Source organism: Tachyglossus aculeatus, chromosome 7, assembly GCF_015852505.1.
Source record: "Tachyglossus aculeatus isolate mTacAcu1 chromosome 7, mTacAcu1.pri, whole genome shotgun sequence".
NCBI classification, from domain to species: domain Eukaryota; kingdom Metazoa; phylum Chordata; class Mammalia; order Monotremata; family Tachyglossidae; genus Tachyglossus; species Tachyglossus aculeatus.
This window is the reverse complement of record NC_052072.1, coordinates 59,415,546-59,441,420: the sequence shown is the minus strand read 5'-3', so window position 1 is coordinate 59,441,420 and position 25,875 is coordinate 59,415,546. Positions and strand designations below refer to the sequence as shown.

General features: G+C 41.1%; 1 protein-coding gene across 1 annotated transcript in view; it reads left to right on the top strand.

Annotated features, from left to right (window-relative positions):
* Nucleotides 1-25,875, top strand: part of SPAG16 (sperm associated antigen 16) — an 822,373-nt gene that overhangs the window by 705,674 nt on the left and 90,824 nt on the right. The gene's annotated exons all lie outside the window — the stretch shown is intronic.

Genomic DNA, 25,875 nt, shown 5'->3' with positions numbered 1-25,875 from the left:
ACTTAGACTGTGAGCCCCATGTGGGACAGGGACCATATCCAAATTGATTAACTTGTATCTACCTCAGTGCTTAGAACAGTATTTGGCAACGTAAATGCTTTAAAAGTACCATTAGTACAGTGCCTGGCCCATAGTAAGTGCTTAACAAATACCCAAATTATTATTACTATTATTATTACTAATTCTTAATTGTTCAAGAATCTTGATGTGTCTTTGGAGTTATGTCCTTATAAATCTTTTGTTTTAGTATGAAATTTGATGCCTCAATATCATCATACTCTGTCAGTCTTCCATCAGATATACTATGTTTTTTGTTTCAGCTTCCTATTTCTTTGTGTATCTGTGGAAAGACACGGTGTCTGACCTGATTATTTTGTATTTACCCCGGTGTTTAGTATGGTGTAATTCCTTAACAAGTATCACAATTATTATACTCCACTTCCTTGGTAACAATATTTGGTAATTGCATCAACCACGTAGGTCTTCAGATGGTGGAAGCACTTAAAATTTACCATATATTCTGTGACAGTCCCTGAATTAAAGGAAGAACAGTCCTCATTATTATCACCATTATTATTATTAATCTTTCTGAAGAATTCTACTGAAGGTGACTCAACCTTCTCACCAGGCATTTTGTTTTCCTTGCCAAGATAAAAAAAGCTACCACCTTCTTTCTAATTTTAATTTTTAGTTTCAAACAAAGTGCTTGAAAAGCCACTCAAAAACATTTAGTGAAAACCACGGGGAGTTTCAGAGCCACCAGGAAACCACAAGATGTTTCCTGTCCTCAAGGAATTACCTTTCTGATTGGGAGAGATGTAAAAAATCCAAATAACGTTAAGCAACCATTTCCTGGGGAAGGATAGTCAGGATACCTACTTATGAGTTGCTTCAGGAGAATGCAGCCACTCAGCAGTTAATTATCTAATGAGTGAGAACCTGTCCTTGGTTCTATTCCAGGGTCATTTGAGGAGCACTCCCACCTACTTTTGTTTTTTGAAGCATTTCACCAAAGTGTTTATCTCACTTTCAGCAGGACATTAGATTGAGTCATTTCTCTTCCTGTGACGATGATTCGCCTAGATACACCCAAACCCTTTCTCTCAGCTCTCCCTATTGCCAGCAGCAAATATTGTAGGATGACTAATCAGGGTAAGAGTTCCAATCTGTGGCCATGGGATAGAAGGTCTTTGTGTACTCTTAATTTTAATGTCATGGGTCATGGTCATGGGTTCTAATCTTGGCTCTGCCACTTGTCTGCTGTGTGACCCTGGGCTGGTCACTTTACTTCTCTGTTCCTCAGTTACCTAATCTGTAAAATGGGGATTGAGACTCTGAGCCCCACATGGGACAGGGACTGTGTCCAACCTGATTTATTTGTATCCACCCCATTGCTTAGTACAGTGCCTAGCACATAGTAAGTGCTTAAGAAAAACCATCATTATTATTATGTCTGCCGCTCCTTCTAGACTATAAGCTCCTCAGGGAACACGCCTACCAACTTGGAAGTCAGAAGACCTGGGTCCCAATTCTGACTATGTCACTTGTCTGCTATGTGACCTTGGACAAGTCATTGTGCCTCAGTCACCTCATCTGTAAAATGTACATCAAAACATATCTTTGATGTACACAGTAGCTGCGTAATAAATGCCACTGATTGATTGATTGACAGAAGCAGGTCCTGCTGAGCCCTCATCCATTTTCAATGCCAATGTAGAGTATGGCATATCCACTGGGCAAACTACTATCATGCTCATGTTTCCCCATGCTAAAAAAATCCCTTGAGCCTATGGCTCCCTACAGTTATTACCCCATTCCTCTCTTACTATTTCTTTCCAAACACTTTGAGTTGTCTACACCTGCTGCTCCCAATGCCTTTCCTCCAATTCTCTCCTTGAACCCCTACAATCTGGTTTCCACCCTCTTCACACAACTGAAACTGCTCGCTCAAAGTTCATCAATGATCTTGCCCATTCCAGTGGCCTCTACTCCATCCTAATCCTCCTCTATCTCTTAGCTGCCTTTGACGCTGTGGACCACACCCTTCCCCTGGAAACACTATCGAGATTTGGCTTCAGTGACACTGTCCTCTCCTGGTTCTCCTCCTATCCCTCTGGCTGCTCAATTCTCACTCTCTTTCACAGACTCTTCTTCCTCCCTCTCTCTAACTGTGGGAGTCTTTCAAGGCTCAGTTCTGGGTCCCCTTCTATTCTCCATCTACACCCACTCCCTTGGAGAACTCTTTCGCTTCCGTGGCTTCAACTACCATCTCTAGGTGGATGATTCCTAAATCTACATCTCCAGGCTTGATCTCTCTATTTCCCTGCAGTCTCACATTTCCTCCTGCCTTCAAGACTTAGTGTCTCACCAACACCTCAAATTTAATGTGCCCAAAACAGAACCCCTCATCTTTCCACCCAAAACACATCCTCCCCTGACTTTCCCATCACTGTAGACAACACCGCTATCCTCCCAATCCCACAAGCCCATAACCTAGGCATTATCTCAACTCATCTCTCTCATTCAACCCATATATTCAGTCTGTCACCAAATCCTGTTGATCCTACATTCACAACATTGCTAAAATCTACCCTTTCCTCTCCATCTAAATTGCTACTGTGTGGATCCAAGCCCTTATCCTATCTCACTTTAACTATTTCATCTTCCTCCTTGCTGACCTCCCTGCCTCCTATTTCTTCCCACAAGAGTCCATACTTCATTCTGCTGCCCGGCTCAATTTTCTAAAAAACCATTTGGTTTCCCCACTCATCAGTACTAAATACAAAATACCATGGTCAGTGGTTGCCCATCCACCTTCGCATCAAACAGAAACTCCTTACCATAAATTTTAAAGCACTCAATCAGCTCGTCCCCTCTTACCTTACCTCACACATCTACTGCTGCCCAGCCTCTACACTTCCCTCATCTAGTGCCTGATTGCTCACTGTGTATTGATCTCATGTATCTCACAGCTGACCTCTTTCCCATGTTCTTCCTCTGGCCTAACACTCCCCCACCCCAAACCATATATGCCAGACCACTACTTTTCTAATCTTCAAAGCCTTATTAAGGTCACATCTCCTCCAAGAGGCCTTCCTTCATTAAGCCTTCTTTTCCCCAAATCCTTCTCCCTTCCGCATCGCCTATGCACTTGGATCTGTGCCCTCTAAGCACTAAAGGGTGCTCCCTCAACCCCACAGCACTTACGTTGATATCCATAATTTATTTTAATGTCTATCTCCCCCTCTAGAGTGTAAGCTGCTTGTGGGCAGGGACCATGTCCATCAACTCTGTTATCATGTATTCAGTACAGTGCTCTGCACACAAAAGTGTTTAATGAAATGATTGATTTTTATTCATATATTTGTTAATTTTTTGAATAGTCCATGGAAATATGGACTATTACAGAGGGTTATGGAAGGATCACAATAATCACAGAGATACTCTTTTTACAACGGTCCTGAATTTAGACTCTAAAATAACGCTATCTTTGTTATCGGAATTCTTCCAGAAGAATAGTCGATGGTTCCCCTTTGGTGAATTAAGATTCGAAAGCAAGTAAAATGATAAAAATGCTGATTTTTAAATTCTATTTTATCATTACCATATTTTAGCTGAGAAATTTGTGGTTAGAGATGATTCATCCATTCATTCAGTCAGATTTATTGAGGCGCTTAATACCACAGTAAGCGCTCAATAAATACGATTGAATGAATGAATGAATGAATTGAGCGCTTAATGGGTGCACAGCTCTGTACTAAGCACTTGGGAGTGTACAATGCAGCAATAAACAGACACATCCATGACCACAGCGAGCTTACAGATTACTGTGTGGTGAAAAAGCCTCTATTTAGAATGAAACATATTGCATTACTATGAGCCATGGCTTAGAGGAAAGAGCATGGGCTGGGGAGTCAGAGGTCATGGGTTCTAATCCTGGCTCCACCACTTGGCAGCTATGTGACTTTGGGCAAGTCACTTAGCTTCTCTGTGCCTCAGTTACCTCATCTGTAAAATAGGAATTAAGACTGTGAGCTCCACGTGGGACAACCTGATTACCTTGTATCTCCCCCAGTGCTTAGAACGGTGCTTGGTGCATAGTAAGCACTTAAAAAATACCATCATCATTATTATTATGAAGGCTTTGAAAGAAATGATTCCTGAGAAATCTAGATACACCTCACTCTATCTTTTCCCATCTTCTTCCTTTGTCCGTGTTTTGTTTTCTTCTGGAGCTCCCTCTCTCCACAAATCAGGTGGACCACAGTTCTCTTGACATTGACTGCCATCCTTCAGTCCTATCTCCTCCAGCAAGTCTTCTCTTACTGGTTCCCAGCATCCAAATCACAAATCTGCCAGCTAGGCCACATCAATCCATCAGCAGTCTCCAATACTTCTGCACCTACTGATTTCCATTCTGTACACTTGTTACTATTCCCATTCATGCAAAATTCCTGTAATTTTTCTAAGAACATAGATTTATATTTGGCAGAGATTAAGTGGAGTGCTGGTTTATTTATATATCTTTATATTTAGATGACAGTTAATCTATTATATAAAGTTGATAAATTGAGACAGAATGCAGATGTTTGTGAAAATAAAGAAATCATAGAATAGGCTGGGAGAAAAGAGAGATTTGAAAAAATTCAACAAGTTACATTCTTCAATAATTTATGCCAAACTTTATACAGTCAAATCTATCATAATGTGTGTTTTCAATATGTGTTTTGGATAGGCTGATGTTGAGAAATTAGGGACCATCTTCCAACACTGATAATAATAATAATAATGATAATAATAATAATAGTATTTGTTAAGCATTTACTATGTGCCAAGCACTGTTCTAAACACTGGGTAGATACAAGGTAACCAGAATGTCCCAGGTGGGACTCACAGTCTCAATCCCCATTTTACAGATGAGGTATGTGAAGCACAGAGAAGTTAAATGGCTTGCCCAAGGTCACACAGCAGACAAGTGATGGAGCAGGGATTAGAACCCACGTCCTCTGACTCCCAAGCCCATGCTCTTTCCACTAAGCCACGCTGCTTCTCTGACTTCTACCTCTGTTGACTTCTAACTCAGCTGTACTCTTCTAATATCCTGCATTCATTACGTGCTCTGTAAAAACCACTGACTTATTGAAATTCCCAGCTCACACCCCACCTTGAGCCCCACTCTATAATGGAGGAGAGAGCCCTTGGACAAACACTGGGACATCCCTGGTCCTGGCTCCATGGCAAGGACACAGTGTTCTGAGCCTGGAACCCCAGGATAACTTAAATAACTCACAGCAAAGCAAAGAAAAGCCTGGAAAATAGCTTCAGTCTGAAAGTCACAGCATTAGAGCCCTTCAAGGGGACAAATACTGAAAATAGAGAATGAAAATAGGAATTTTGCCAGAAAAGAGCCTTACAGAAACAAAGCACTGTGGGGGCCTTCAGTCTGGGTAGTGTGCCATGCAGTGTTGGAAGAAATGGCAGTTTGCGTACACATGGCATTAGTCAAGGCATACATGCAAGAAGCAGAGGTCATGGGTTCTAATCCTGACTCCACCACTTGTCAGCTATGTGACTTCGGGCAAGTCACTTAATTTCTCTGTGCCTCAGTTATCTCATCTGTAAAATGGGGATTAAGACTGTGAGCCCCACTTGGGACAACCTGATAATCTTGTATCTATCCCAGTGCTCAGAACAGTGCTTGGCACATCGTAAGTGCTTTAGCAAATACCATCATTATTATTATTTTTATTATTCTCAACATGAGATTCTCATGCAATCACAATGTTCTGTCTTGAGCCAAACTCAAATCCTACTGGATACAGGACCATCTCATGCTGAATGAGGGCTAATGAAAGGTATTCTGCAATCATTCACATCGTCACCTTCGAGAACATATGACATCTCAAAAGACTCATAGCATTATCCTCTGAAATTTACATACCTTCAACAGGATAAAAACACCTGGAAGTCAATCATGTTGGATGAGGAAAAAGCAATGCCAAATTAGAGGTGAGCATGCAGCATGCTAAAAGAAAAGATTTGGTTCGACTCAGAGTTGCATTTTTGGCAGCATCATGCATCAGAGTGATTCATAATGACGAGAACTGTATCTGCAGTACTGTACTTTATTAGGATGAAATGGTCAGTTTGGGGTATTCGTTAATGGGATTTTAGCAATTAGCTGATATTAAATGAAACAGGGCACCATAAAGAATGGCATGGTTTCAATTGTATGAAATCAGCATCCCAGCTCTACGTACACACAGAAGTAAATGCACGTACCATGGTATCTCTAAACTCTTACCTGGAATTATAGATTGCCTTAATATTAGAACTTTAAGGGGGAATGGACATTCATTTTAAAAGTTTGAAGTGTTTAAATGAAGTAAGTGATAGCTATGGCAGTAGTATATCCCTACAGATATTAGAAGAATTTTAAGAAGCCGAGAAATGAATAGCTTAAGCTGTGGTCTATTGAACTCACATCCTGACTGCCCTTATTGTATTAAATCAAGGATTTTTCTCCCATTGGAAAGTTAAGTAGCAGGTGTAGTAGTTAATGAGCTGTAGCTGTATGGGCCTATTGGTGTGGTAAATAGATTGTGATATTCATTTCCAATTAAAGTTCTTTCGCAAAGATCAATGAAGCACGTTTTCACAAATTGAATCTCAGCAAACTAATAAACAAAATTCTTTCAGCCTGTTGATGGAAAATTATTATTTCCTTAACATTTAAAATCCCATCAAAATATTAATTAAAGGATGCAAAAGCTTGGTTGGAACAAACATTTATTTTCTCATATTTTTGTATTTTTTTTTCAAGTTTATTTTAAAGGCATGATAAGGAACATTAACTAATGGGTAAAGCAATTTCATGTAAGCATTTTATTCCTGATTTTTTGCCTTTGATCCATAACCAATTTTTTTTTAATTTGCTAAATAACAGCATTGTCGTGATGATTAAAAAGTGTGATCTTTGGTAAATTAGGAAAGAACCTGAATTACAGTAACCTTTAATTAATGAATGCACAAGATATATTTACATCAAGAACAATAGATTTTATGAATAAAGGTGTGAGGTTTAGGCCGGAGCTTTTAGAAACTCTTAGGTAGTTCAAAAAAATTAAAATGTTAATCTAGCAGGCTTAAATGTCACCAGTGTATTCTCAGATAAACTCACGTGAAGATTAGATCATTTTCTAAAGGCCTATCACTCTCAGCTTCCCAATCCCCTGAGCTTTCTTTCTGAATCTTTCTGAGTGTATGGTATTTTACATTTCATTTACATTTCATCACAGAATACCTTCTGTAGCCAGTAAACAAAAGATTGCTTTAATATGATCATCTCTGCAGCAGAGGGCAATTTTGGACATTTGCATTCTTGAATAAACATAAATAAATACGGCTTGTACAAGGGGATGAGTTAACCTATAACAATGATAATGTATTTGTTTAGTGCTTACTATGTGCCAAGCACTGTTCTAAGCTCTGGGGTAGAGACAAGCTAATCAGGTTGGGCACAGTTCCTGTCCCACATGGGACTCACAATTTGAATCCCTATTTTACAGATCAGGTAACTGAGGCACAGAGAAGTTAAGTGAATTGGCCAAGGTCACACAGCGGACAAATGGCAGAGCCAGGATTAGAACCCACATCCTTTGACTCCCAAACCCGTGCTCTTGTCACTAGGCCAGCAACTATGCTGGAGGTCAGTCTTGTCCAGCTCTACTCACCCAGTAACCAGTCCAGAACTCTACTTGAGGATGGGCTGAAGAAATCCCTTTGAAATGTGAATCTCTTCTCCTTGACTCAATATCTTCTAAGCTGCTCCCTCCTGTCAGTCTATTTCTTCTTTATCCTGTGCATCATATAGTGGAATCAAATGCAGATCCCTTCTTGACTGCATATGTTTTATTTCCTCAGATTTTCTCCTTAGGGTGGCAATCAAGAACCATTAATTTCTACGTGGGCGTCTGGCTCCGACTTCCTGGTTTTCCAACTATATCACAGGCTTGCCACTTGCAACAAAATTTAAGGATAAAATATTCCATTATGTTTAATCCTAGACTGTGAGTGATTTCAATGGGGAGGGTACACTGACTCTGAAATGTCCAGATTAGAAAGCTTCAGTGTTCTCTAATTAGTAATGATTGTGGCATTTGTTAAGTGCTTAACAAGTGCACTATGTGGCATGCACTGTGGCAAGCAAATCGGGTTGGACACAGTCCCTGTCCCACATGGGTCTCGTGGTCTTCATCCCCATTTTACAGATGAGGGCACTGAAGCACAGAGAAGTAAGTGACTTGCCCAAGGTCACACAGCAGACATGTGGCAGAGCTGGGATAAGAACCCAGGCCTGTGCTCTATCCACTAGGCTTTCCGCTTCTGTACTCTTCTCTGCTTGGGGAGGTCTTGGTCAACTGCATGGTATGTGTGATGTCACTTGGAGTTCCAACCCTAAGCCCCTCTGTCAAAAAGGGCTCTGAGGTCATAGCTGCTCTTCTCAAAGATTTTGCAATGTAATGAGATAGAGGAACCTCAGGCATGAAGATGAGGAGCACTGCTGCTTCATGGAAAGAGCGTGAGCCTGGGACTCAGAGGATCTGGGTTCTAATCTCAGCTCTGCCAATTGCTTGCTGTGTTACTTTGGGCAAATCACTTAATTTCTCTGGACCTCAGTTCCAGCATCTATAAAATGAGGATTAAATACCTGTTCTCTCCTTTACACTGTGAGTACCATGTGGTTACGATGCTTAGAACAGTGCTTTGTACATAGTAAGCACTTGATAAATGCCATCATTTTTATTATTATGTTGGACATTGTTCAGTCTGGCCACATTGTCTTGTTTCTACCCTAGAATTTAGTTCAATGGTTGCCACATAGTAAGTGCTTAACAATTACCAAAATTATAATTAGAGTCAGACCAGCCTGCCAAAGAAGCAGCATGGCATAGTGGATAGAGCACAGTCCTGGGAGTCAGAAGGTTATAGATTCTAATCATAGCTCTGCCACTCATCTGCTGTGTGACCTTGGGCAAGTCCCTTCACTTCTCTGGGCCTTAGTTATCTCATCTGTAAAATGGGGATTGAAACTTTGAGCCTCATGGGGGACAGGGATTGTGTCCAACCTGATGAATTGTATTTACACTGTGGTTAGTACAGTGCCTGGCATGTAGTAAGCACTTAACAAATAACTAATACTACAAATAGGATAGTATTGGCCACAAGAAGCAGCATGTACTAATGTATAGAGCATGAGCCTGGGACTCAGAAGGGCCTGGGTTCTAATTCCAGCTGTGCCACTTCCCTGCTGTGTGACTGCTTGGGCAAGTCACTTCACTTCTCTGTGCCTCAGTTACCTCATCTGTAAAATGGGGATTAAGATTGTGGGCCCCAGATGGAACAGGGATTGTGTCCAACCTGATTAGTTTGTATCTTCCCCAGAGCTTAGTACAGGGCCTGGCACATAGTAAGCCCTTAACAAATACTATAAAAAACAAAATATGGATGACAATTTTATGACAAAAACTTCAGGGAGGCTACTATATAAAGAGGGAGAAGCACTGTGGCCTATTGGAAAGAGCACACACCAGGGAACTCACAGGACCTGGGTTCTTATCCTGGCTCTGTCACTTGCCTATTATCTAACCTTGGGAAGATCACTTAACCTTTCTGTGCCTCAGATTCCTCATCTGTAGAATCATGTTATTACTTCCTTCTTAGACTGTGCCCAACCTAAATATCTTCTATCTGTCCCACATTTAGTACAGTGCTCAGCTCAAAGTAAACAGTTAACAAATATCACAATTGTTATTATAATTATCATTCTTAGAAACAAAAGTTGTTAGACAAGATTGTAAACTCATCTTCTAGACCATAATAGGCAGGGACTTGTCTATCACCTCAGTTATATTGCACTCTGCCAAGCACTTAGTATAGTGATCTGCACACAGTATGCACATAATAAATATGATTAATGGATTGAGTATAAATTACTGTAATAATCTACACCTGCCTAAAAATGTGGAAGGAGTCATCAGGAATCATCAGTTTTACTAGTCACTGTTCAACCCCTCGTCATCAGTTATCAATTTTAGACCTGAGGACAGGTAACACACCTATACACCTACACACATACATACACACACCCTCCACACCTGCACACAAACACACACACCCCTTCCCCACACCCCCCAAAAGAAGACTGCAGACATGACACTTTCAGTAGTGTTCACTCCTCTGGCATTCTCTTCCTCTCTTAATTTGACAAAACCTGAGCTCTTTGGTCTTCAGAGCACAAGGTAAAAAGCCCAAGTAGTTAACCAGCTACTTTCAAGACTGATCTGGAAGAATCAGCAAGATGGGTTGGAGATTATTGGGGAAGGATCTGACAGTCCGTTAATTTAGGATCCACCATGTTTGCATAACTATTTATTCTGACAGTTTTGACACCTGTCTACATGTTTTGTTTTGTTGTCTGTCTCTCCCTTCTAGACTGTGAGCCCATTGTTGGGTAGAGACCGTCTCTATATGTTGCCGACTTGTACTTCCCAAGTGCTTAGTACAGTGCTCTGCACACAGTAAGTGCTCAATAATACAATTGAATGAATGAACGAACTCCAGGATGTGCAAGATGAGCATTCAATAATATAATAATTGTGGTATTTGTTAAGCGTAACAAAGGGCCAAGCACTTTACAAAGCACTGGGGTAGATACAAGATAATCAGGTCACAGACGAGGCTCACAGTCTAAGTACATGGGAGAGCAGATATTGAATCCCCATTTTGCAGATGAGGTAACTGAGGCATAAAGAAATTAAGTGGCTCTCCCAAGGTAACACCATCATCATCAATCGTATTTATTGAGCGCTTACTATGTGCAGAGCACTGTACTAAGTGCTTAACCCCACAGGGAAATGTGGTGAAACTGGGATTAGAACCCAGGTCCTCTAATTGCCAGGCCCATGGTTCTTTCCACTAGGCCATGCTGCATCTTGTGATTTTGGTCATTTGATTTTAAACATTACAAGATCTAGCACGTAATCAAGAAATGGCATATTTAATTCCTCATTGATAACTTTAAACTCTTCAAGAAGATCCTAGATTGAAGAACACATTTAACAGCTCACTTCTCAAAACTGAGCCTGTGCATTAAGCTGGAATGTTAAAGGTGTATTATTTGGAAAGTACCTAGTCTTTACATCAAGCATAAAATATTCCTTTTGTAAACAGTGTGCATAGATTGTATACTGTCGTCTGTGTGACTTGGGGCAAGTCACTTAACTTCTCTGGGCCTCAATTCCCTCATCTGTAAAATGGGGATTAAGACTGTGAGCCCCACGTGGGACAACCTGATCACCTTGTATCCCCCCAATGCTTAGAACAGTGCTTTGCACATAGTAAGCGCTTAACAAATACCGTCATTATTATTGTTAAATACTGTATTTCCTCAAATCTAGGCTTTTGTTTGTTTCTTTAAAATATCAGTCCAAGAAGTACTGAAACAAGGAGAGTATGATTTAAATACCTTTTAATATTATGGGGGACAAAGAGGGACAAAGACTATGTCCAATTCCTACCTCCTGGTATTCTTTCCCAGGGCTTAATACGATGCCCTGCACACAGTAAGCACTTTACGACTACTATTGCTACTATTTCTACTACTACTGCAACAACAATTTGTCCCCAACTGGATGCAGCACAAACAATCCATACATACCCCGAACCCCTTGTTTCTTATGACTCCAGTTCAGTTTTCAGTCTAACCAAATGGGGAATGGAAACAAGTTGATATTTTGTCACAGTATTTTGGGATAGGCGTTTTTCCAGATTTGGGTCCATGAAGACAGGAATTTTTGATTATAAGAATGTGGACTTTCATGAATCTTCCTAATGATCTGAAAATCTACCCAACTGGCCACTGCTGCCAAAGGGGTCCTGGGGATTTGGTGCTGCTACCACCACCCCCATCACCCTGCTAACCTGCTAGGACTCTGGAGACCCTCATGAGGTAGGGAATGGGTTCAGGTTTGAAAATGACTGAAGGAGCCCACAGTGTCCTCTCTCTCAGGTTGGTATGCTCGCAACAATCAATCCAATCAACAATCAATCATATTTATTGAACTCTTCCTGTAGTAAACTCTTGAGAGAGTACAATATAATAGAGTTGGTAGACCTGTTCCCTGTCCACATCGAGCTTCCAGTCTAGAAGGGGAGGCAGACATTAATATAAATAAAGAAATTACAGATATGTACATAAGAGATATGGTGCTAAGAGAGGGGTTGATAAAGGGTGCAAATTCAGGTGCAAGGGTGGTGCAAATAGAATGGGAGAAGAGGAAATGAGGACTTAGTCAGAGAAGGCCTTTTGGAGGAGATGAAACAGGGTCCAAGGGTGACTCTTAGGCTGAGCAACTGATCTGGGAGGTTAGACATTTTAGTCTGTTTTCCAGGACCATCCTGGCTAGCGTAAATTGGGTGCTTAATCCTCACTGAGCCCAAATATTTAGATCAGAAATGGAGAATCTCTGGATATAAATCTTTTCTAAAAGGACTAGCCACAATACATGCCAATATTTTATTCATTCAAACTCCTTCTGGCAAGGTGACCTGTGACCACAAACTTGCCCTATTGTCTTGGATTCTGAGATTTTCCTCAAATCTGGAATGGAAATACTGAGGTAGAAAAAAATGTAATATTTATTAACTGCTGACAGGGGAAGTTGGGGCATCTGGTATTTCCAGAAAATGGTCAGTTTTTCCAGGTTGTTTTAGGAATATTTAGAAATGAATTGAAAGCAATCAAAATAGTAACAAAATAATAATTGTGGTATTTATTAAGTGCTAATGATGTTCCAAGAACTGTACCAAGTGCTAGAGTTGCTACAGGATCATCAGGTCAGACAGTCCCTGTCCCACATGGGGCTCACAGTCAAAGTGTAGGAGGGAGAACAGGTATTTAATCCCCATTTTTCACAAGAGGAAACTGAGGCCCAGAGAAGACAAGTCACTTGCCCAAAGTCAGTCAGCATGCAAGTGGTGGAGCTGGAATTAGAACCCAGGTCTGCTTAGTCCCAAGCCTGTGCTTGTTGCACTAAGCCACACTGTTTCTCTGTTCAACCCAATTCAGGATTCTAAGGATGAAAAGAATATTGTTGCATGGAATATCAGTCACGTGGGATAGTGCTAGGCACAAATAAATGAAAAATAATGTTTCATTTTTCCCTCTAACACCTAAAAGCCAACTTCATATATGTAAATCTTGCACCATGACTTTCTGTAGCAGGAAGGAAGGGTCATACAGAAACCTGGGGCTCTGGGGATGCTGGGGATCTTCTGTATACATGCTCAGCTGCAAACATGATCTAGGGTTCGTTTATTGAGCCCTAAAAAGACCATTTATTCAGGATCCTAGGAGCAAAAAGACCATAATCCTAAGAGCAGTTTCACCCTGCAGCTGATAATGACCAAGTAACTTCAACAGTGTACAGGCAGGGGGTTGAAGTGCTTAAAGTGTGAATAATTGGAATCTCAGTTACGTCGTCCATGCCCTCACATGCCCATATCCTCTTTCTCCTCTTCCCCAGCTGTCCCTCAGGAAGTCACCTCCACTGCTCTCAAAATCTACCACCACCACTTAACATCCTGCAGGCCATACTCCCTCACCCCCTTCCAAACCCCTGCCTCCACCCTTCCTTCCTCTCAGGCTTCCGTCAACATCTCAGTCTCAGAAGGATCCTTCCCTTTTATGTTCAAACCTCCTCAGCTATTCCCCCATCTTCCTGATTCCATTCCATCCAAATTGAATAGACTGTATACATAGCTAACTCTGTGCTGATTTTCTTCCTGTCTCCCTACAATTAGGTTTTTGCCCCCTACACTGTTCAGAGAGCACATTCTCCAAGTTCACCAAAGATCTCTTTTTCATATTTGATAAGCATTTTCTGTGTGCCAAGCACTGTACTAAGCTGTGGGGTAGATACAAGCTATTTCGATTGGACACGCTGCTTCTCACCTCCACATAGCCAGGTCCAATTGGCTCTACTTTATGCTAAGCTTCCTTGATCTCTTGGCCAATATTGGCTTCATTGATAACTCCAAATTCCTGGAAACGCTATCAGCTTGTTTTCACCAACACAGTACTTTCCTGGTTCTCCTATTACCTCTCAGAATGCTCCTTCTTAGTTTCATTCTCTGACACTTTAGAATCTCTCTTCTCTTAAAGGTGTATGATCCCTCATGGTTCTATTCTGGGATCTTTTCTTTTCTTAATCTGCAGTCACTCTATCAGTCATTTGATCAGTGCATTTATTGAGTGCTTACTATGTGCAAGACACTGTACTAAGTGCTTGAGAGGGTACAATACATCAGAATTAGCAGATACGTTCCCTGCTAGAGAGTTCATCTGCTTGAATGGCTTCTACCTCTCTGCAGACGACTGTTTTTCTAGTCCTACCCTTCCTGTTTCACAATTTGCCACTTTCTCTTTTTTTTAAATGGTATTTGTTAAGCATTTCCTACATGGCAGGGACTGTACTAAGCACTGGGGTATGTATAAGCTAATCGGGTAAGGACACAGTCCATGTCCTACATGGACTCATAGTCTTAATCCCCATTTTACAGTTGAGGTAACTGTGGCACAGGGGAGTTAAATGGCTTGGCCAAAATCACCCAGCAGACGAATGGCAAAGCCAGAGTTTCAAAACAGGTCTTCTGACTCACAGGTTTGTGTTCTTTCCACTCGGCTACCCTGCTTCTCTCTTGCCTCCAGGTCTCCCTAAATGCCTGTCCCCCTGGCATCTTGAAACTAAACTTCTCTGGGCTTCAGTTCCCTCATCTGTAAAATGTGAGTCCCATGTGGGATATGGGAGTAGACAATTCACTCAAGGAATTTGGAAAGAAACAGTAAGAAGGAGAAGGGATAACCAGAGGGTGCTTTTGGGTCAAGACAGAGCAGTTATGGTAGGAGACGTATTGAAAGTAGTGGGGAAACAGACCCCAAGTCATTTTCTTCTTCCCAGATCAAATCCTCCCATCTAACACTTATGCCCACACATTCACTTGCAGCATTTATGTGAATATTGATTTGTATACTCAACTATTTAGGCATTTATTTTGTCAGTTTTTCTGCTTTCTATTCTCTAGTTTCAACTAGTCATTTAGCAGATCTTGGCCTCAATTTCCTCATCTGTGAAATGGAGATAAAATAGTTTTCCCTCATCCTTATTCTTTGATACCCATGTGGGAAATAAACTACATCCAATGTCATTATCTTGTATTTATCACAGTGCTTAGAACATAGTAAGTACTTAATAAATACCATCATCCTTATCATTATTACTATACATTAGGCACTCAATACATACAATTGATTGATTGCTGGACAGATGATGGCAACCCTCCCCTTGTGAGAGATGGTATTTCTTGAGTATAATGCACTATACTAAGCACTTGGGAAGTACAAAGTGAGCAAGTGATGCATTCCTTGCCCACAGATTGCTTACTTTCTAATGGGGAAGACAGATATAGAAGTACTTGCAAACAGCATAATCAAAATTAACAATTTAATGCACAAATGAATAAATATGTAAACCTAAGGACTGAAGATAGGCATGATTAAGTGCACAAATGCCTAAGTGTTAGATACATAAATGCTTGAATTCTTTGGGACCTGTATAATGAGCCAAACCAGACTGATAGTACAGCAGTTTTGCAATCAGAAGCCAAGACAACAGGACTCAGAGCTTCAGAGGTTTACACTTTGTCCTTCCAGTGCACCTCTAAACTGGACAGCAATCAATTTATGGTATTCAGTGAGCGCTTACTATGTACACAACACTGTACTAAGCGCTTGTGACTGTAATCTCAACCTCTAGATTATAAACTCATTGTGAGCAGGGAATGTGTCTACTATATTGTTATATTGTACTCTCCCAAGCACTTAGTACAGTGCTCTGCAAACAGTAAATGCTCAGTAAATACAAGTGGCTGACTGACTGACAGACTACAATACAAGAGAATTGGTAGACACTTCCTGCCCACAACGAGTTTACGGTACAGAGTAGAGTGTAACCATGGGTCCAATTCTACAGGCCTCAATCATGAAAGAAGAGTTCAGAAATGAGTGGGTATTGTTATGAAGTGTAAGGAACTTAACTATCTCTACTAAGAGGGGAAAAAAATCAGGATCTCCTACCTCAGCTAATTCAAACTATCCTAGCAGGCCTGGAAGTCTGAAGGACCTGGTTTCTAACTCCCGGTCAGTATCTTCTCTTCTGTGTGACTTTGGGCAAGACACTCAACTTCTTGGTGCTACAGTTACCTCATCTGTAAAATGGGGATTAAGATAGTGAAACCCATTTGAGACATGGCATGTGTCCAACCTGATTACCTTCTGTCTACCCCAGTGCTTAGAACATAGTGCTTAGCAATTATCATTAAAAAAAATTGGAGCTTTCTCCAAAACAGAGACTGCCATTGCACAACTCCATTAGCTAATTAATGTGGCATTTCTGGTTCCCTTAAAGTAAAATCCAGTGATTTTGATTTTAGGCTTCATTAACTTTGCACAGACAAATGTGGATATTTAAATTTAGAGAAAATCTACTGGCTCTTCACAGGCAGAGAAGCCTATCATTTGTCCATAGGTATAATGGACATAATAAGAATCTACCCAACTGCTTTTAGAATTGAATCATTGTAACAGTCCATTTTGTGCCCCAAAGGGCAGAGGAAAATTGATGCCAAGGAAACAAAGGCACATTTTTATGTTTTGTTTTCTCTTGGGCTCTGCAAAACTAATCAGAGAGCTAGTTTCCTTTGAAACCATTGGTCACTCCAAGCTCAAATAATCTCAGCCAGGTCCAGAGTAAGACATGATTGAGTCAATAGAATGGAAAAAATAATCAATCAGTGGTATTTATTGGACACTTACTGTGTGCAGAGTACATTCCCTGACCACAAGGTGCTTACAGTCTAGATGGGAAAAGCATTCACTTAGATTATGAGGGCAATTCTCCCAATAGATATATGCACTCTAAACTGTGAACAGCGATCATGTCTACCAACTTTATTGTATTGTACTCCCCCAATTACATAGTACAGTGCTCTGCAAGCAGTGAGTGCTCAATAAATAGGACCATTCATTGATGGAATTATTGTGTGCTGGGCTTCTTGAAAGGGGCATTAACTCTTTCAGATCACTAGGAGGCAACTGAGTATATTCTAGCATTATCCTTGATTCCTCTCTCCCATTCAACCTACATATTCAATCCATTACTAAATTCTGTTTGTTCAACCTTCTCAACATTGCTAAAATCCTCCCTTTCCTTTCCATCTAAAATGCTACAACTTTAGTCCAAGCACTTATCCTTTCCTGCCTTGATTACTCTATCTGCCTCCGTGCTGACCTCCCTACCTCTTGTCTCGCCCCACACTAGTCCATAATCCACTCTGCAGCCCGGATCACTTTACTACCTGACCATTCGGGGCACGTTTCCCCACTCCTCAGGAACTTCCAATGGTTGCCCATCCACATCTCATCATACAGAAATTCCTTACTATCGCTTTAAAGCATTCAATAACTTTGCCCCCTCCTACTTCACCTTGCTGCTCTCCTACTAAAACCCACCCTGCACTCCTTGTCTTGTAATGTCAACCTTCTCGCTGTACCTCAGTCTCATCTATCTTGCCACCAACTGCTCCCCCACTTCCTGCCTCTGTCCTGGAGCACCCCCTTTACATCCTACATCAATTATTCTCCCCACCATCAAAGCCTTATTGAAGGCACATCTCCTCCAAGAAGTCTTCATATGTACAAAGCACTGTACTACAGCTTGGAAGAGTACAATTGAACAGAGTTGGTAGATTCATTCCCAGGGATGTGGATACTAGGGATAGCATATTTTCTTGATGCCCTGTGAAGTACTTTCACATGAATAGGCCACTGGAAGCATCAAAAGTCCTAGAGACAGCCATCAGGAGTTGCAGTATAGAGATCATTGTGCCACAGAGATCTAAATACCTAAAGATGGGTGGGTAATTATAAATTGCTTTGCTGAGTCAGCTCTGTGCTATAGACTGACAATAAATCTGGGGAAAAAATAGGTATTATTCCAGCCTGCACACATCCAAAGATCTTCACTGAGTTAATAATTGTGGTTATTGTTAAGTGTACACCGTGTGCCAAGCACTGCACTAAACACAAGCACTGGGGTAGATTCGAGATCATCAAGTCGAATGTAGCCCCTGTCCCACACAGAGCTAACCATCTAAGAAGGAAGGAAACAGGTATTTAATCCCTCTTTCACAGATGAGAAAACGGAGACACAGAAAAGCTAAGTGACTGGCCAAAGGTCACACAGCAGATAAGTGGCAGGGCTTGGATTAGAACACAGATCCTCTGTTTGCCTCATTTACCTTCATTATGAAGTTGTAGTCTTTCATCGTGTTTCTTCTTGGCCTTCATCTTTCCAGACTAAAGAGTCTTAGCTTTTTCAGGGTTATGAGTCTTCCTGAAAAATTTCCTCAGCTTTATTTTTTAATCAGATTTGTTAAGAGCTTACTACGTGCCTGTCACTGTATTAAGCAATGGAGAAGATACAAGCTAATCAGGTTGGACACAGTCCGTGTCCCACATGGGGCTCACAGTCATAATCCCCGTTTTACAGATGAGGAAACTAATACCTAGAGAAGTGAAGTAACTTGCCTAAGATCATACAGTAAGCAAGTGGAAGAACTGGGATTCGAACCCAGGTCCTTCTGGCCCCCAAGGCTGAGCTCCATCCACTAGGCCATGCTGCTTCTCAACTGCATTCTACTTTACCCCTGGAGAGCTTAATGTCATCTTCAAGCATGGAGACTTCATTGAGAATGCCCTCTTTTCTAGATCAATTATGAAGGTGTCAAACAACTGAGGTCCAAGCACTGAGCTTGAGGAATATATAGCTTTCTCCATCCTAAAAAGTCATCTTTATCCTTACCCATTAACCCCTTTACTTTACCCAGTTTTCTCTTTGTGGCAAAACATTTCATCTAATTCCATGATTATCCATTTTTTTAATGCTTTTTGTTTGGTACACATGGAAAACATACAAGTGTATGGACATTTACTGTTACACTTAGGCTCCATTCTCGAAGCAGCCCTGATTTGATGAGCAGGGCTTTGGTTGAGTAGAAACTCCCTTCTAAATTCCCACTCTTGCTGCACCTTGCTCCATGCCTTCCCCTATTCTGAATGACTTTCCGGCTTCGCTGTAGCTCATTTCCTGTCCTCCCCCACGCCCACATGCAAAAATATTTATTTTTAACTTTGTTCATCACAGCAAATTTTGCTGCTGGTATGGCTAGCTCTGTGATATCTAGATCCCTTTTCCCTTCTTCCACCCCTCCCCTTCCTGCCTCCCTACCCAGCTCTGCCAAGAAGAAGAAGGGAAAGGGAAAAGCAAAGAGTGGAAGGATAGCACTTAAATCCACTCCCATAATAACAGCTTTTGTTCCTATCCTTCCCCCCAACTGTCTTTTGTCCCCATTCCCAGACTGAGGTGAGGCCCTATGGAAACTGTGATGTTTACAATTATATATATTTACATATATATATAATAAAGAAGAAAGTTCCCGAGAAAAAGGTCAAAAAGAAAAATATGAAGTGTGCAATTATAAGATCCTTTAGTGTTCTTTACAAAACTCAAGGTTTCTTTTAAGTCTTTATTTGTTTGTTTTCAAACGTCTTTTTAAACATCTTCCCTAAAGTATATAAATCAATGCAACTCTGCCCAGGAACGTTACCTAGACTGGTGAAAATCTTGCAACCAAAGAACAGCATTAGCGAAGGTGGGACCTTCCCTGCCCTCCACCATCCGTGAGATGTCAACTTGAAATGTCTGGGGGACCATTTCTGCTAGAGTTGCTAGGCAGTGTGCAAACCATTAATGATGATGAAATTATTTTCAGCTTTCAGGTGGATGACCAAAATAATCCACATTAGCAAAATAGAAACAGGAGCATGCATCTGATTCTCTTTGTTCTACTGGGGATTATTTTGATTATCCACTTGGAAATGGAAAGTAATTTTATCATTATCAGCAGTATTTATTTAAATCCTACTTTGCACAAAGCTCTATATTGGCATGAGGGGCCTCAGAAGAAGAGACAGGCCCAGAAGCACTCAATCTAAATGCTGGGGACAAGGAAATGGAAGAACACAATTAGATAAAGGGCCAGAGCACAGATGTCAGCAATATTTGCATGACCATGCAGATATATAAAAGAGTCCTGAGGTGGCTGAAATGATGATTAACTTTGCTATGAACAAAGTTAAGATTTGACCTAGGGAACAATATAAGGGAGAAGAGCAAGGAATAGGAAATTTCATACAGGAAGTGGATCTCCATAGGGTTTTTGCAAAGTAAAGCAGTAGGGGAGTGGGTGTCTATTTTCACTTGGCTGATGAAAAACTTAAAATGATTCTCCATGGAGTCTTCTACTGAGGTGTCAACAGCCCTGAGTTGCCACAAGCAAGTGATAGAGTCTCTCTCCCCTCCCTCCCTCTCTCTCTCTTTTCTCTCTCTTGATAAAACTTAGACTGCAAATCCCTAAACCCGGAGGCAAATTCGTGAAACGTTCCATACTTTTTCCCCTGGCCTGGAATGCCCTCCTTCCACCCATCCATCCTCCCTTCAAAGCCCTACTGAGAACTCACCTCCTCCAGGAGGCCTTCTCAGACTGAGCCCCCTTTTACCTCTCCTCCTCCAATCGCCATCGCCACCCGCCTCCCTCTGCCCTACTCCCTTCCCCTCCCCACAGCACTTGTATATTTTTGTACATACTTATTACTTTATTTTACTTATACATAGTTACTACTCTATTTTATTAATGATGTGCATATAGCTATAATTCTATTTATTTTGATGGTTTTGACACATGTCTACTTGTTTTGTTTTGTTGTCTGTCTCCCCCTTCTTGACTGTGAGCCCATTGTTGGGTAGGGACCGTCTCTATATGTTGTTGATTTGTACTTCCCAAGCACTTAGTACAGTGCTCTGCACGCAGTAAGTGCTCAATAAATACAATTGAATGTATGAACGAATGAATGAATGAATGGAGCATCCCTGACTGGGGTCTCTGATGGGCCAGGCTTATTTCCCTCTACTTTTCCATTCCAGAGAGTCAGGGTTTCTTGTGTGCTCTATGGGGCCACTACAGGGGATTTCGTGTATGTGAGCTAGAATTTGGTACCTCTGTCTGCTTTCGTTCTCTCTTACATTCATTAGAACTGCATGGGGGAACCATCTTGGAGTGACTGTGAATCCACAGGGTTACCCAAGGTTCAACCGGAAATCCTTTCAATTCACTATGAGGTTCAGGGGCACAGCATTGATCAGTGGAAAGAGCCTGGGCTTGGGAGTCAGAGGTCATGGGTTCCAATCCTGGCACCGCCACTTGTCAGCTGTGTGGCCTTGGGCAAGTCACTTGACTTCTCTGGGCCTCAGTTCCCTCATCTGTAAAATGGGGATGAAGGCTGTAAGCCCCACGTGGGACAACCTGATGACCTTGTATCTCCCCCTGAGCTTAGAACAGTGCTTGCACATAGTAAGCACTTCACAAATACCATCATCATTCTCATCTCATCATCATCATTCATTCTCATTCTTGCTGTAATGGCTGGGAAGGGGGAATGCTGTGTCACAGATTGGTTGGTGGTCATACTGAGGAGACGTTCATTGTGATAAAATGGTAGCCAAGAAAATCTGGGCTTTGCATAGGATTATTTTATTGGTCTCTGTCCCTCTGGAGTCTCACAATAAAAAAAAAAACTATGCATAATTCCCAGCAGCATATTTTTCCCAGCCTTTAGTACAGTTCTTTCCAAAAAGTGCTTAGTAAATATTACTACATTACTACTACTATTTAATGTCAATAGTAAACGGAAATTTATTATGTTATGATCTCATTAACTCATTGGTAAAGTATAAACAGATCTCGTGTTCCATTAAGGTCCCTCTATATTCAGAATTTTTTAACAACTGAATGCTTAATGTTTATAGAATGTTAAAGGATTTGAGCAAAAATGAGAGAGTATTTTGGAAGTTTAGGTTTAGGTTTAGGCTGCAGAAGTGATTACAATGATTGATAAGGAATTTAAGAAACCATGTGCAAGGCTTAAGGAGATCGAGATTGACAAAATAGGTAGGAGGACTAGAAACTGACCTTTAACAGAAAAGAAAAGTGGGGATTGGAAAAGTGATTAAAGGCAATCAAAATTCCAAAAGGAGACCTATCTTATTAAAAATAAAATTAAAAGTATAGACATTAAAATAGACTTCTGCATTCCACCCTGCAAGTCAAATGATTCTGTAAGAATTTGTTTGTTTTATCTAGGTACAGCCCAATTTCCCTCAACCTAAAGTTATTAAATTTGGGAGGAGCCATAACTATTTCAGACTACTAGGAAAGGAACATTCACTGCAATTGTATTGAACGGGCTTTGTGATGTTCTAAACAGTCTTAATAGTCTCCTATTGGGCAAAAAAAAATCAGCGCTCTTCCCAAATTCAACTCTACCAGAATGATCCTTAAACACTGAAGAAGTTGTGTTTATCATTCATACAATTTGTTTTCCTGTAACGTAGAGCCTTATATTACAGAACCTCTAGAACTTGTTGAACCCTGTATACAGTAAACGGTGTACTGTTATTCATGCCTTGCTGACACTGCCCAGGAGCAAGATTCTTTCTTCTAACATTGCATCTATTTACATCGACTTCTGAATTTTGTTGTATCCAGGCATAGTCATTCATTCAATCATATTTATTGAGTACTTACTCTGTGCAGAGCACTGCACTAAGTGCTTGGGAAACTACAATAGAGCAATAAATTGAGACAATCTGTGCCCACAACAGGCTCACAGTCTAGAGGTATATATGGACCATAAGACCATTCCCTAATTTCACAATAATAATTGTGCTATTTGTTAAGTGCTTACTGTGTGCCAGGCACTGTACTAAGCACTGGGGTGGGTACAAGCTAATCGGGTTACCATCCAAACCAAATTGGGTAATGGGAACAAATGTGGTCCATTGGGCTGTACATACATACTATGTAGATTTTTATATTTGGTCACGGATTTTGCAATAGTTACTTGTAATACTGATTTAGGAACGTCTTGTGGCTTCAGAACATTTCTGATCCAAAATCTGTTCATTCCATCAGTGTTTCCTTCTGTCAGGAAATCTAAAGGTCAAGAAAGAGAAACATCGTCTTCAACAACAGTCCTTTGGACTGTAAGCTCATTGTGGACAGGGAACATATCTACCAACTCTGTTGTATTGCACTTTCCCAACCACATAGTACAGTGCTCTGCACACAGTCAGGGCTCAATAAATACCACTGATGATGATGAGGATAATGAAATGTTCAATCCCTGTAGAATATGCAATGAAAATGGTTTATTATCATTATTAATTATATAGGACATGTTTACTGGGCAAAAGCAAAAGAAAGAGATAATCCCTTTCAAAGTCCTTTTTTCTAGTCCCTTCCTCATTTACGGTGAAAACGTGTCCATCAGAAAGCTGTTCACTCCCTAAGGGGCAACCAGACAGTACTGCTGAGCTCCTGGGGGACAGGGAACATGTCTACCAACTCTATTACCACACTCTCCCAAGAACTTAGCATGGTGCCATGCACACAGTAAGCACTAATAAATGTGATTTGATTGATTGATTGATTCAACAATCAGTCAACTGATATTCTGGACCATCACCTATGTAAAGCTGGGCAGCAGACCAGTGGAATGAGCAGTGCACTGGTAATCAGGAGACCTGAATTCTAGGCCTGATTCTGCCTTATAGAGTGGGTTAACATGGGAGAAGACCATAATCAATCAGTCAGTGGTATTTACTGAGCACTTACTGTGTGCAGAGCATATTTACCAATCACTTACTATGTGCACTGTTCTAAGTGCTTGGGAGAGTAAAATACAAGTCAATTAGCAGACATGTTCCCTGCCCTGAAGGAGCTTACTTCTCAATGTGCTGTATCCCTACCTGCCTATTCCCTTGTTGCCCTGAATGCTCCAGGGGAACAGGACATGTAATGGTCAAGAGAGTGAAAATGGCACTGCACAGGGCACCAGCACACTAACCAATTCCTCTTCAAAGATGCTTGGTCTTGACTCCTGAGGTTCATCCACCACTGTTGATAGAAGACTCCATCATCTTCAAGTGTGCTTGAAGTCTATGAAGTTGGAAGATATTCCCAGAGGTACAGAAGTGTATTCTGACATCTGTATTCTGACATTGCATCCTCCATCTTATTGCATCCTTATGATATTTGCATCCTCCCAAATGGTTCATTCATTCATTCATTCAATCATATTTACTGAGCACTTACTGTGTGCAAAGCACTGTACTAAGCATTTGGGAGAGTAAAACAGAACAATAGACACATTCTCTGCCCACAACAAGCTGCATATAATAAATTGAACAGGACCTAGACTGTAAGCTCATTGTGGACAGGGAATGTCTTTGTTATATTGTTTTGTGCTCAGTAAATATTGATTGATTGATTGATTGAGGATCTGACCCTCTACATAACTCTGCTTCACAACACTGACAATGGAGAATAAACAGAGCATGGCTGGTTCAGCCATGCCAATACCACTGTGAAGTTGTCTCAGACCGTGAATAATTTTTTAGGGCAAGCTAATTTGCACTGTAATGTTCAGAGCCCCGATCTACTGATAGGCTCAAATAGTTTTGTAAAGACAACTAAAACTGTGTTTAGGTTTGGTTCTGTCACCCAGCACTTTTTCTGTAACTGGTAGGAAGGCAAGACCATATCCACTGAGCCACGTGATGGTCCGAAGCCATATTTTCTGTCAGTTGACAGTATCCTTTAGCAGTCAATCTAAAAGTATTCTGGTTAGGACCTGGCCGGCAATGGAGGTCAGTGAGATGCCTCAATTACTGCCACAATCTGAATTTCTGGATTTTTCCTCGAAGGTGATGATGATGGTAGGGTTTTTGAAATCCTGTGGCATTTCTTCAATGTGGAGTTTTTTATGGTATTTAGTGCTTACTATGTACTAAGCACCGGGGTTGGTCCAGGATTATCAGGTTGGACACAGTCCAGGTCCTACATGGGACTCACAGTCTTAATCCCCCTTTAACAGAGGAGATAACTGAAATCCAGAGAAGTGAAATGACTTGCCCAAGGTCACGCAGCAGACACATGGTGAACCCGAGGCATACAACCCAGGTCCTTCTGACTCCCAGGGCTGTGCTCTACTTAGAATGCCACATTGCTTCTGGAGGAGTTAGAGCTTTTGTAAATGTTTGAACAGGAAATCCCCTCCATGCTGATAAATCTCAGCAGGTATGCCACCAAATCCACGTCTTCCACTTTTCACGGCTGACTCCTTCTCTGACTTCTCCAGTAGTTGGGACAAATGTCACATCCTCACTTATAGAAAGGTTTACTTAGTTTTGCTTCATCCTCAGTAGTAGAAGGTGTGTGGAATTGAACAATGAAGTGTTTTTGCCATCTTTCATCAATTCCCTTCTTGTCTAGGATGTGATTGGAGCGGATTCTTCAGAGGCACTTTGAACAGAGCCATATAATGCCTTTAATAAAGTGCTGAGGTTTTTGGTTTCTTGGGGTTGAAGTATGCCGTGGTTTGAAAATGATGCTGATGAAACTGTTCAAGAAGATGAATGTGTCTTCTCGAGTGATGCGAGGGGCCTCTGTGGATTGATTGATTGGTGTGATCCATTATGCAGCAACCAGACCGTTTGTTTCAGTTGCTGGCATGAAACTAATCTTGGTGACTTCCTTTGTCTCTGTCTGCCATCTTCCTGTAAAATGGCATCGTGGGAA